Raw genomic sequence first — 9,311 nt, 5'->3', positions numbered from 1 at the left:
ACTTTTGATAAAAACAAAACCCAAAGTCTAAACGATGCCCTAAGTGCTGTATATATGGAGGAGAGAGGGGGGAATTCGTGGCCCTTGGAGGAGGGGTTCCGAAACAAACCCTAACTCTTGTTTCCCCACACATACGGACTCTAAAAACAGCCTATAATCAAGTATTTCGAAATTACATGGGCCTGGCCCAAAAATAAGGTGACGCAGCACCTAGAATAGCCCCTAGACGAAATTTATGAAGTGGCATCTTGTATATTTCGTCCAAGTCTTCATGCACTCATTATGGTGGCTTCAAAGTCCAGGAATCATCACTTGTAACTCCGTTCTTGTTCCCCTTGTGCGTGCCATCATCTCCATGCTTGAACTTGCTCCAAGGTTCATCTTTCTTGTCCAATCTAGGCCCTTCATTTGTAAGAAAAACAAATGTATCCAATTTAGGCAACATCATATTCTCATGAACATTAGAATCGTTACCAAGAAACGAAAGTACCTGGTAATTTAATTGGCGTGCGCGAGCTCTACTAATTGGTCCAGTATGTATAGCAGTAGGGGCTGTGGGTGTAACAATGGTATTGATGTCCTCATCACCGTGGCAAGGATAAGCGTAGCTTTGTGCACATGATTTATGATCCGGGAATTCCTATTTCTTCGTAAATTCAAGAAAATCCAGCGGCTGCAAGCCTTATACTCCTTGTTTTCGCCGTTTGGCATGCTGTAATGTACGTGTGTATAGCCAAGAACCATAGGGAATTCCTGGCAACAGTCAATATATACGTGGAAACAATATCTCTAGCATCGACAAAACAAAATTTCAGGGCAGTTCAGCGAAAAGTGTCATGGGAAAGTGAAATTCTTTCAGGGACTTCCATATAATGGACAGTTGTTCACTAAAACGGTCATAACTTTGTAATTAGGAGTCCGTTTTGGACCCACAAATACTGAAAATGCTCGCGGCGAGCATGCGAATCTAGAAAAACCTCCCTGCTTGTGCTAGGAGGCCCGGGGTGTTTTCAAATTCAGCCTTAAGGAGGACTTTTTGGCCATGACAGTCAAATAACATCATTTGCTGCTCCTTTCCGGATAAGTTTTGGAACCCATTGGCCCTTCCTTTTGAAGGAAACTCGAGAGATTACATTGATTGTAGACATTAGTCCCCTGGCAAGGACAAATGTAGACATTAGTCCCCCTGGCAAGTACAAACCTAGCTTTGTGCACAAGATTTATGATCCGAGAATTCCTATTTCTTCGTAAATTCAAGAAAATCCAGCGGCTACAAGCCTTATACTCCTTGTTTTCGCCGTGTGGCATGCTGTAACTTACGTGTGTGACAGCCAAGAACCAAAGGGCATTCCTGCCAACGCTCAATATATACGTGGAAACAATATCTCCAGCATCGTGGACACAAAATTTCGGGGCGGTCCGGCGAAAAGCGTCACGGGGAAGTGAAATTCTTCCAAGGACTACCATATAATGGGCCGGTGTTCACTAAAACGGTCATAACTTTGTCATTCGAAGTCCGTTTTGGACCCACAAGTACTCAAAATGCTCGCGGCGAGCGTGCGAATCCAGCAAATACTCCCTTCTAGCACCAGGTGGCCCGGGATGCCTTCAAATTCGGCCTTAAAGAGGACTTTTGTCCTTGAAAGTCAAATAACATCATTCGTCGCTCCTTTTCGGACAAGTTTCTGAACCCATGGGCACTTCCTTTTGAAGGAAATTCGAGAGATTACGTTGATTGTAGACATTAGTCCCCCTGGCAAGGACAGTGTAGCTTTGTGCACATGATTTATAAGCCGGGAATTCCTATTTCTTCATAAATTCAAGAAAATCTAGCGGCTACAAGCCTTATACTGATGTAGGCTAGGGACCCTAATCGGCTGATCTTTCATGAAAGGAGCGGATCCCATGATGAACACGAAGAACATGACGAAGGAAACGAGGGTAAACACGGTTGATAGAGGTAAAGGTGTCCCATCTTTCGATGAGATGGTGGCTATCGTTTTGGAGGAAGTCGACTTTGACGATCCGACTACGAACGTGCGAGGACGTCGCGCCTTAGCAATCGCTAAACCAACTCCGAGAGGTTATTGACTACGCCGGAGCACGATCAACCTAACCACAAAGGTCTGTTTCCTACAGGCAAACAAAGAACAAGCAAGAAACTGAGATTGCAAGTTGGATATTGCGAATATAAGAGGAAAGCTTTATTGATCAAGGTGGGGTTCTATGACGCCTTTGTGTGGTTGTTGAACACAAACGAAGTACGCGAAGTTGTAGCTATGGCGAACTTTTATCTAAACAAAACCCAAAGTCTAAACGATGCCCTAAGGGCTGCATATATGGAGGAGGGAGAGGGGAATTTCGTGGCCCTTGGAGGAGGGGTCAGAAACCAACCCTAACTCTTGTTTCCCCACACATACGGACTCTAAAAACAGCCTATAATCAAGTATTTCGAAATTACATGGGCCTAGCCCAAAAATAAGGTGACGCAGCACCTAGAATAGCCCCTAGACGAAATTTATGAAGTGGCATCTTGTATATTTCGTCCAAGGCTTCATGCACTCATTATGGTGGCTTCAAAGTCCTGGAATCATCACTTGTAACTCCGTTCTTGTTCCCCTTGCACGTGCCATCATCTCCATGCTTGAACTTGCTCCAAGGTTCATCTTTCTTGTCCAATCTAGGCCCTTCATTTGTAAGCAAAACAAATGTATCCAATTTAGGCAGCATCATTTTCTCATGAACATTAGAATTGTTACCAAGAAACGAAAGTACCTGATAATTCAATTGGCGTGCGCGAGCTCTAGTAATTGGTCGAGTATGTATAGCAGCAGGGGCTGTGGGAGTAACAATGATATTGATGTCCTCACCATCCTCCCCTTCTTGCAATGAAGTCGTCCTCGACGAAAGCTCATCTTACTCACCCAAATAAGGCTTCAAATCCGCAATGTTAAAAGTGGGACTAACCCCAGAATCTGCAGGCAGCTCAAGTTCATATGCATTATTGTTTATTTTCTCTAACACCTTAAAAGGACCATCAGCACGTGGCATTCGCTTTGATTTGCGCAAATTAGGAAATCTATCCTTATGCAAATGTAACCAAACAAGATCTCCAGGTGCAAACACAACATGTTTTCTACCCATATCTACAGCAAGTTTATATTTAGCATTCATACGCGCAATGTTTTCCTTAGTTAACTCATGCATTTTTAAAATCGATTCAACATGTTCTTTAGCATAAAAATTAACCTTCTCCGAAGATGGAAGAGGCAACAAATCAATAGGTGCAAGAGGTAGGAAAACATACACAATTTCAAAAGGGCACATCTTAGTAGTAGAATGCAAGGAACGATTATAAGCAAATTCAATATGAGGCAAGCATTCTTCCCACATTTTCTTATTATTCTTCAAAACAGCCCTAAGCATAGTAGACAATGTCCTATTGACTACTTCAGTTTGTCCATTAGTTTGGGGGTGACAAGTAGTACTAAAAAGCAGTTTAGTCCCCAACTTAGGCCATAAACATCTCCAAAAGTGGCTAAGAAATTTAGTATCACGATCTGAAACAATAGTATTTGGCACACCATGCAAGCGAATAATTTCACAAAAGAACAAATCAGCAACATTAACAGCATCATCGATTTTATGACATGGTATAAAGTGTGACATTTTCGAGAACCTATCCACGACAACAAATATGCTACCCCTCCCCTTCTTTGTTCGAGGCAAACCTAAAACAAAGGATTGAGTCGTGACTTAGCTTTTTGACATGTAGTGCAGTGAGCAACAAAACGCTCAACATCCCGTCTCATCTTTGGCCAAAAGAAATGTGTAGAAAGTATGTCCTCCATCTTCTTCACGCTGAAGTGTCCCATTAATCCTGCTCCATGCGCCTCCTGCAACAACAAAAGATGAACGGAGGTAGCTGGAATGCATAGCTAGTTAGCATGAAACACAAATGCATAGTTAAGAACGAACTTGTTCCAAGTTCTCCCTTTCTTACAATTTTGCAATACATCTTTAAATTCAGCATCATGCACATGTTGATCTTTCATGGCCTCCAAACCAAATATTTTAAAGTAAAGTTGTGAAAGCATAGTATAATGACGAGACAGTGCATCAGCAATAACATTTTCTTTACCCTTCTTGTGTTTAATGACATAACGGAAAGTCTCAATGAATTCAACCCATTTAGCATGTCTATGGTTCAGTTTTGCTTGACTTTTAATGTGTTTCAAAGATTCATGATCAGAATGTATAACAAATTCCTTGGGCCATAAATAATGTTGCCATGTTTCTAAGGTACAAACAAGAGCATATAATTCTTTATCAAAAGTAGAATAGTTCAGACTAGGCCCACTCAATTTTTCAGAAAAGTATGCAACAGGTTTGCCTTCTTGTAATAACACACCTCCTAATCCAATTCCACTAGCATCACATTCAAGCTCAAAAGTCTTGTTATAATCAGGAAGTTGGAGTAAAGGAGCATGTGTCAACTTATCTTTCAATACCGTGAAGACTCCTTCCTGTGCAGTACCCCAAACAAAAGGCACATCCTTCTTTGTAAGCTCGTTGAGAGGTGCAGCAATGGTCCTGAAATCTCTCACAAAACGCCTATAGAAACCAGCGAGGCCAAGGAAACTCCTCATTTGTGTGACCGTTTGGGGCTGCGGCCAAATCTCAATAGCTTCAATCTTGGCTTTATCAACTTCAATTCCCCATGGAGTAACCACATAGCCAAGAAAAGATACTCGGTCGGTGCAAAAGGTGCACTTCCCAAGGTTACCAAACAAACGTGCATCACGTAGAGCAATAAAAACAACACGTAAATGTTCCAAATGTTCCTCCAAAGATTTTCTATAAATCAATATGTCATCAAAGTAAACTACCACAAATCGTCCAATGAAAGCACGTAAAACTTTGTTATTTAATCTCATGAAAGTACTAGGTGCATTAGTTAACCCAAAAGGCATGACTAACCACTCATATAACCCAAACTCAGTTTTAAATGATGTTTTCCATTCATCTCCCAATTTCATACGAATGTGATGGTATCCACTACGCAAATCAACTTTGGAGAATATTGTAGAGCCACTCAATTCATCAAGCATATCTTCTATCCTAGGAATAGGATGACGATAACGAATAGTAATATTATTAATGCCTCTACAATCAATGCACATACGCGACGTACCATCCTTTTTCGGCACTAAAATGATGGGAACAGCACAAGGACTAAGGGATTCGCGTATATAACCTTTGTCGAGAAGCTCTTGTACTTGACGCATAATCTCCTTCATCTCCTCTGGATTGGTACGGTATGGTGCACATTTGGGTAATGATGCACCGGGAATTAAGTCAATTTGATGCTCAATCCCTCGAATAGGTGGTAATCCCGGTGGCACATCTTGCGGAAAGACATCAGCGAACTCCTGCAAAATATTAGTGACAACGGGAGGCAAAGAGGAAGGCACGTCCTCGAATGAAAATAATGCCTCTTTGCACACAAAAGCATAGCAAACAGATTTGCTAAAATCTAGATCATCAATATCAGATTTGGTGGCGAGTAAACATGCACTTTTCAATTTAATTTCAGAAGCAACACTAGATGGTTTATTATTAGGCTTCATTTGTTGCTCAAATTCTTTTGCCAGAATCTGATTTTCACTCTTATTTTGCTCCTATTTTGCTTAATTTTCTCTATTAATTTCATCTTTCTAAATGGAATCAGGAGTCATAGGAAGCAAAGTAATATTTTTGTCCTTATGAACAAGAGTGTATTGATTATTTCTACCATGGTGTACAATTTTTTTTATCAAATTACCATGGTCTACCAAGTAATAGGGAACATGCTTGCATAGGTACCACATCACAATCAACATAATCAGCCTATGTAGAGATACTAAAATGCACACAAACAATACGTGTTACCTTAACCTTGCCGCTGTTGTTGAACCATTGGATGTAGTAAGGACATGGATGTGGTATTGTGGTGAGAGATAGCTTCTCCACCATCTCCTTGCCAGCCAAGTTGTTGCAGCTCCCTCCATGTATGATGACGCGAACAAAACGTTCCTTCACAACTCCCTTTGTATGGAACAAATTATGCCTCTGATTTTGCTTAGCTTGTGTAACCTGCACACTCAAAACACGTTGAGCAACTTAACATTACTAGCTGTCAGCATCTTCAGCAGCCATGTATTGCGTCTCATGATCAGAATCATCTCCACCATGTTTTTCATGTGTAATAAGAGCCAAAGTCTCCTCATCATAGTCACTAGCGGACTCATACCCACCATCCTCAGTTGCTATCATCACATGCTGAGATTTGCATTCTCTCACAAAATGTCATCTTCCGTTACAACAACGACAAATAATATCACTTGTGTGCCCTGTTGATGCCATGGAAGAAGAGCTCTGCGCAGGCCCGGCAGGTGTGCTCTTGGCAGATAGTGGTGGTTGTGCCTGCTTTCTTGTATCACGTCTTGAGGTGGCACCTGATGGCGGTGGTGGTGCAGTGGAAGTAGAGGATGCACGTGGTGCCCATGATGAAGATCGACCTACAGAAAAGTTAGTTCGCGCCAATGCTTGTCAGTCATGCACTTCACGTTCAGCTTTACAAGCAAGATGGAATAAATGAGTGATATTAGTATACTCCTTATACTCTAGAATGGTCTAAATCTCTCTATTTAATCCACCCATAAAACACGCAAGCATAGCTTCATTCTCCTCAACAATAGCACATCTAATCATGCTAGTTTGTAATTCCTGATAATATTCTTCTATATAATTTTTTCCTTGTCTTAAGCGCTGCAATTTTTGAAGTAATTCTCGTTGGTAATAAGGTGGAACCCAACGAGTACGCATAGCAGCTTTCAAAGAAGCCCAAGTAGCTGGAATGGGATATAATCTACATTGTTCAGACCACCAAACACATGCAAAACTAGTGAAAGCACAAACAGCAGCAGGAACACGTCTCTCCTCAGGATATGTAAACATGTAAAACGTTGTTCAGTTTCTAACTCCCAAGTAAGATATATATCAGGAATATATCTACACTCTAATGGTGGAATATTCAATTTCAGTTTAGGAAGATGGTCATGGTCTCGTACCTCAGGTGGTGGTGCATCCCTACCGTTGCGATGATATGCATGAGGACGACCTGGTGGTGGTGCTGGTGGTTGCACGTAGTTCTGATTTTGATCAACCTCATCCTCGTAATGGTCCTCCACCTCTCCAGTAGCAGCAGGAGCTACAGAAGCACCAACAGTAGGTACATCAGCACTAGAAGTTTGACCAAGCACAATGGTAACGCGTTGTGCTCATCCCACTTGATTTGGAAGGCGGTGTTGTTGTTGTTGTAGATGTGCGACAGGTGCAGCGAGTGGTGGAAGACGCGCGAGCAATTCATTAAACTTGTTATCGAGCTTTGTTTCGAACGCCTTCTCAATGTCATCTATCTTCTCCATGGCCTCTTCAAATCTATTTAGCACATTTTCCACCTGTCCACTCATCATTTGCTGAAACTTATCATGTAACTCTTTGTTTGTCATGTTCTCCCAGTCAGTCTCATCGGCTTGTGATCCTGCCATGGTTAGCAGCAATAGAAACACACAAGAATATGATCCTACAGAGTACTAGTAAGTGGTTGACAGTCACAAATCCGTCAAGCAAATCTCAAATTCTTAACAATTCTTACCAAGCAGCAGGTGGTGATTAGCAACCATTGTAGTCAAAACTCTCAAAGCTTGGATAGAGCGATTACCAGGGAGAGTCAAATGCACGACGTAGATGTATGTGGAGCTAGGAAGGCTTATAATATGGTAGCAAAAGGGGTCAGCAATAATCAATTCAGATATGCAAAGTTGAATAAACGTTCAACGATGGTACTGTTCTGGTCCTAGGCTAGACCGTACTAGAGACGCGAGCCTAGAACACTAAATAAATCATCGCGCTGCATGTAAACAAGGGAGGGGCACACTCTGATTGTTTTTTCTTTTTTTCACTTTTTTCACTTTTTTCTCTTTTTTTGAGTTTGGAACTATTTTTCTTCTGTGGATGGCTTGAAAGTTGGGGAGTCCTACTCTGTCACGACTCGGAGTATCGCGTGATCTGGAAATCGAGAACAAAGCAACAATTACTGGACTCGGACTAGGACTGGTGGTGGAGATGAATCTGGTGGAATCTCGGACTGGTGGCGGAGATGAATCTGGTGGAACTCAGACTGGTGGCGGATATATGTTGCAGGTGGACTCGGATTGGCGTGATGGCGACTGATATTTGGTGGCGTATATGGAATGGGATTGGCGGTGAATATGTGGTGGTGGTATATGGCAGCGGTTATGAAGTTGGTGCGGTGGTGGTATATGGCAGCAACGATGATGATGATGCAGTGGTGATATATGGTAGCGGCGATGTGACAACCTGTGAACAGAACTCGAAACTCTAAAGGACGAGACGCTAAGACTAGCAACTTGGCACGATGATGCAACTGCAAATTCAACAAAGCAAATACAGAAAAGATTATGCAAAGGCTCAGATTGGTTCGGATAGGATGAACTAACCCTAATTTTTTTTGCTTTTTTGTGCACTGTAGGTATGAAGAACAAACTCGATCTAAACTATGAAAACTGTAAAATCTCACAGAGCAACCTGGAAATCTGATACCACCTGATAGAGGTAAATACAGAAAATACTCCCTGCTACCACCAGGATGCCGGGGGTGCCTTGAAATTCGGCCTTAAGGAGGACTTTTTGGCCCTGAAAGTCAAATAACATCATTCGCCGCTCCTTTTCGGACAAGTTTCTAAAACCATTGGCCCTTCCTTTTGAAGGAAATTCGAGAGATTACGTAGATTGTAGACATTAGTCCCCCTGGCAAGGACAAATGTAGCTTTGTGCATATGAATTATAAGCCGAGAATTCCTATTTCTTCATAAATTCAAGAAAATCCAGCGGCTACAAGCCTTATTGATAAAGGCAAAGGTGTCCCATCTTTCGATGAGATGGTGGCTATCATTTTGGAGGAAGTCGACTTTGACGATCTGACTACGAACGTGCAAGGACGTCGCGCCTTAGCAATCGCTAAACCAACTCCGAGAGGTTATTGACCACGCCGGAGCACGATCAACTTGACCATGAAGGTTTGTTTCCTGCAGGCAAACGAAGAATAAGCAAGAAACTGAGACTGCAATCTGGATATTGCGAATATAAGAGGAAAGCTTTATTGATCAAGGTGGGGTTCTGTGACGCCTTTGTGTGGTTATTGAACACAAACGAAGTACGCGAAGTTGTAGCTATGGCAAACTATG

Source organism: Triticum urartu, chromosome 1 (assembly GCF_003073215.2).
Source record: "Triticum urartu cultivar G1812 chromosome 1, Tu2.1, whole genome shotgun sequence".
Taxonomy (NCBI): domain Eukaryota; kingdom Viridiplantae; phylum Streptophyta; class Magnoliopsida; order Poales; family Poaceae; genus Triticum; species Triticum urartu.
The sequence above is the reverse complement of the archived record's forward strand: the minus strand, read 5'-3'. Positions refer to the sequence as shown.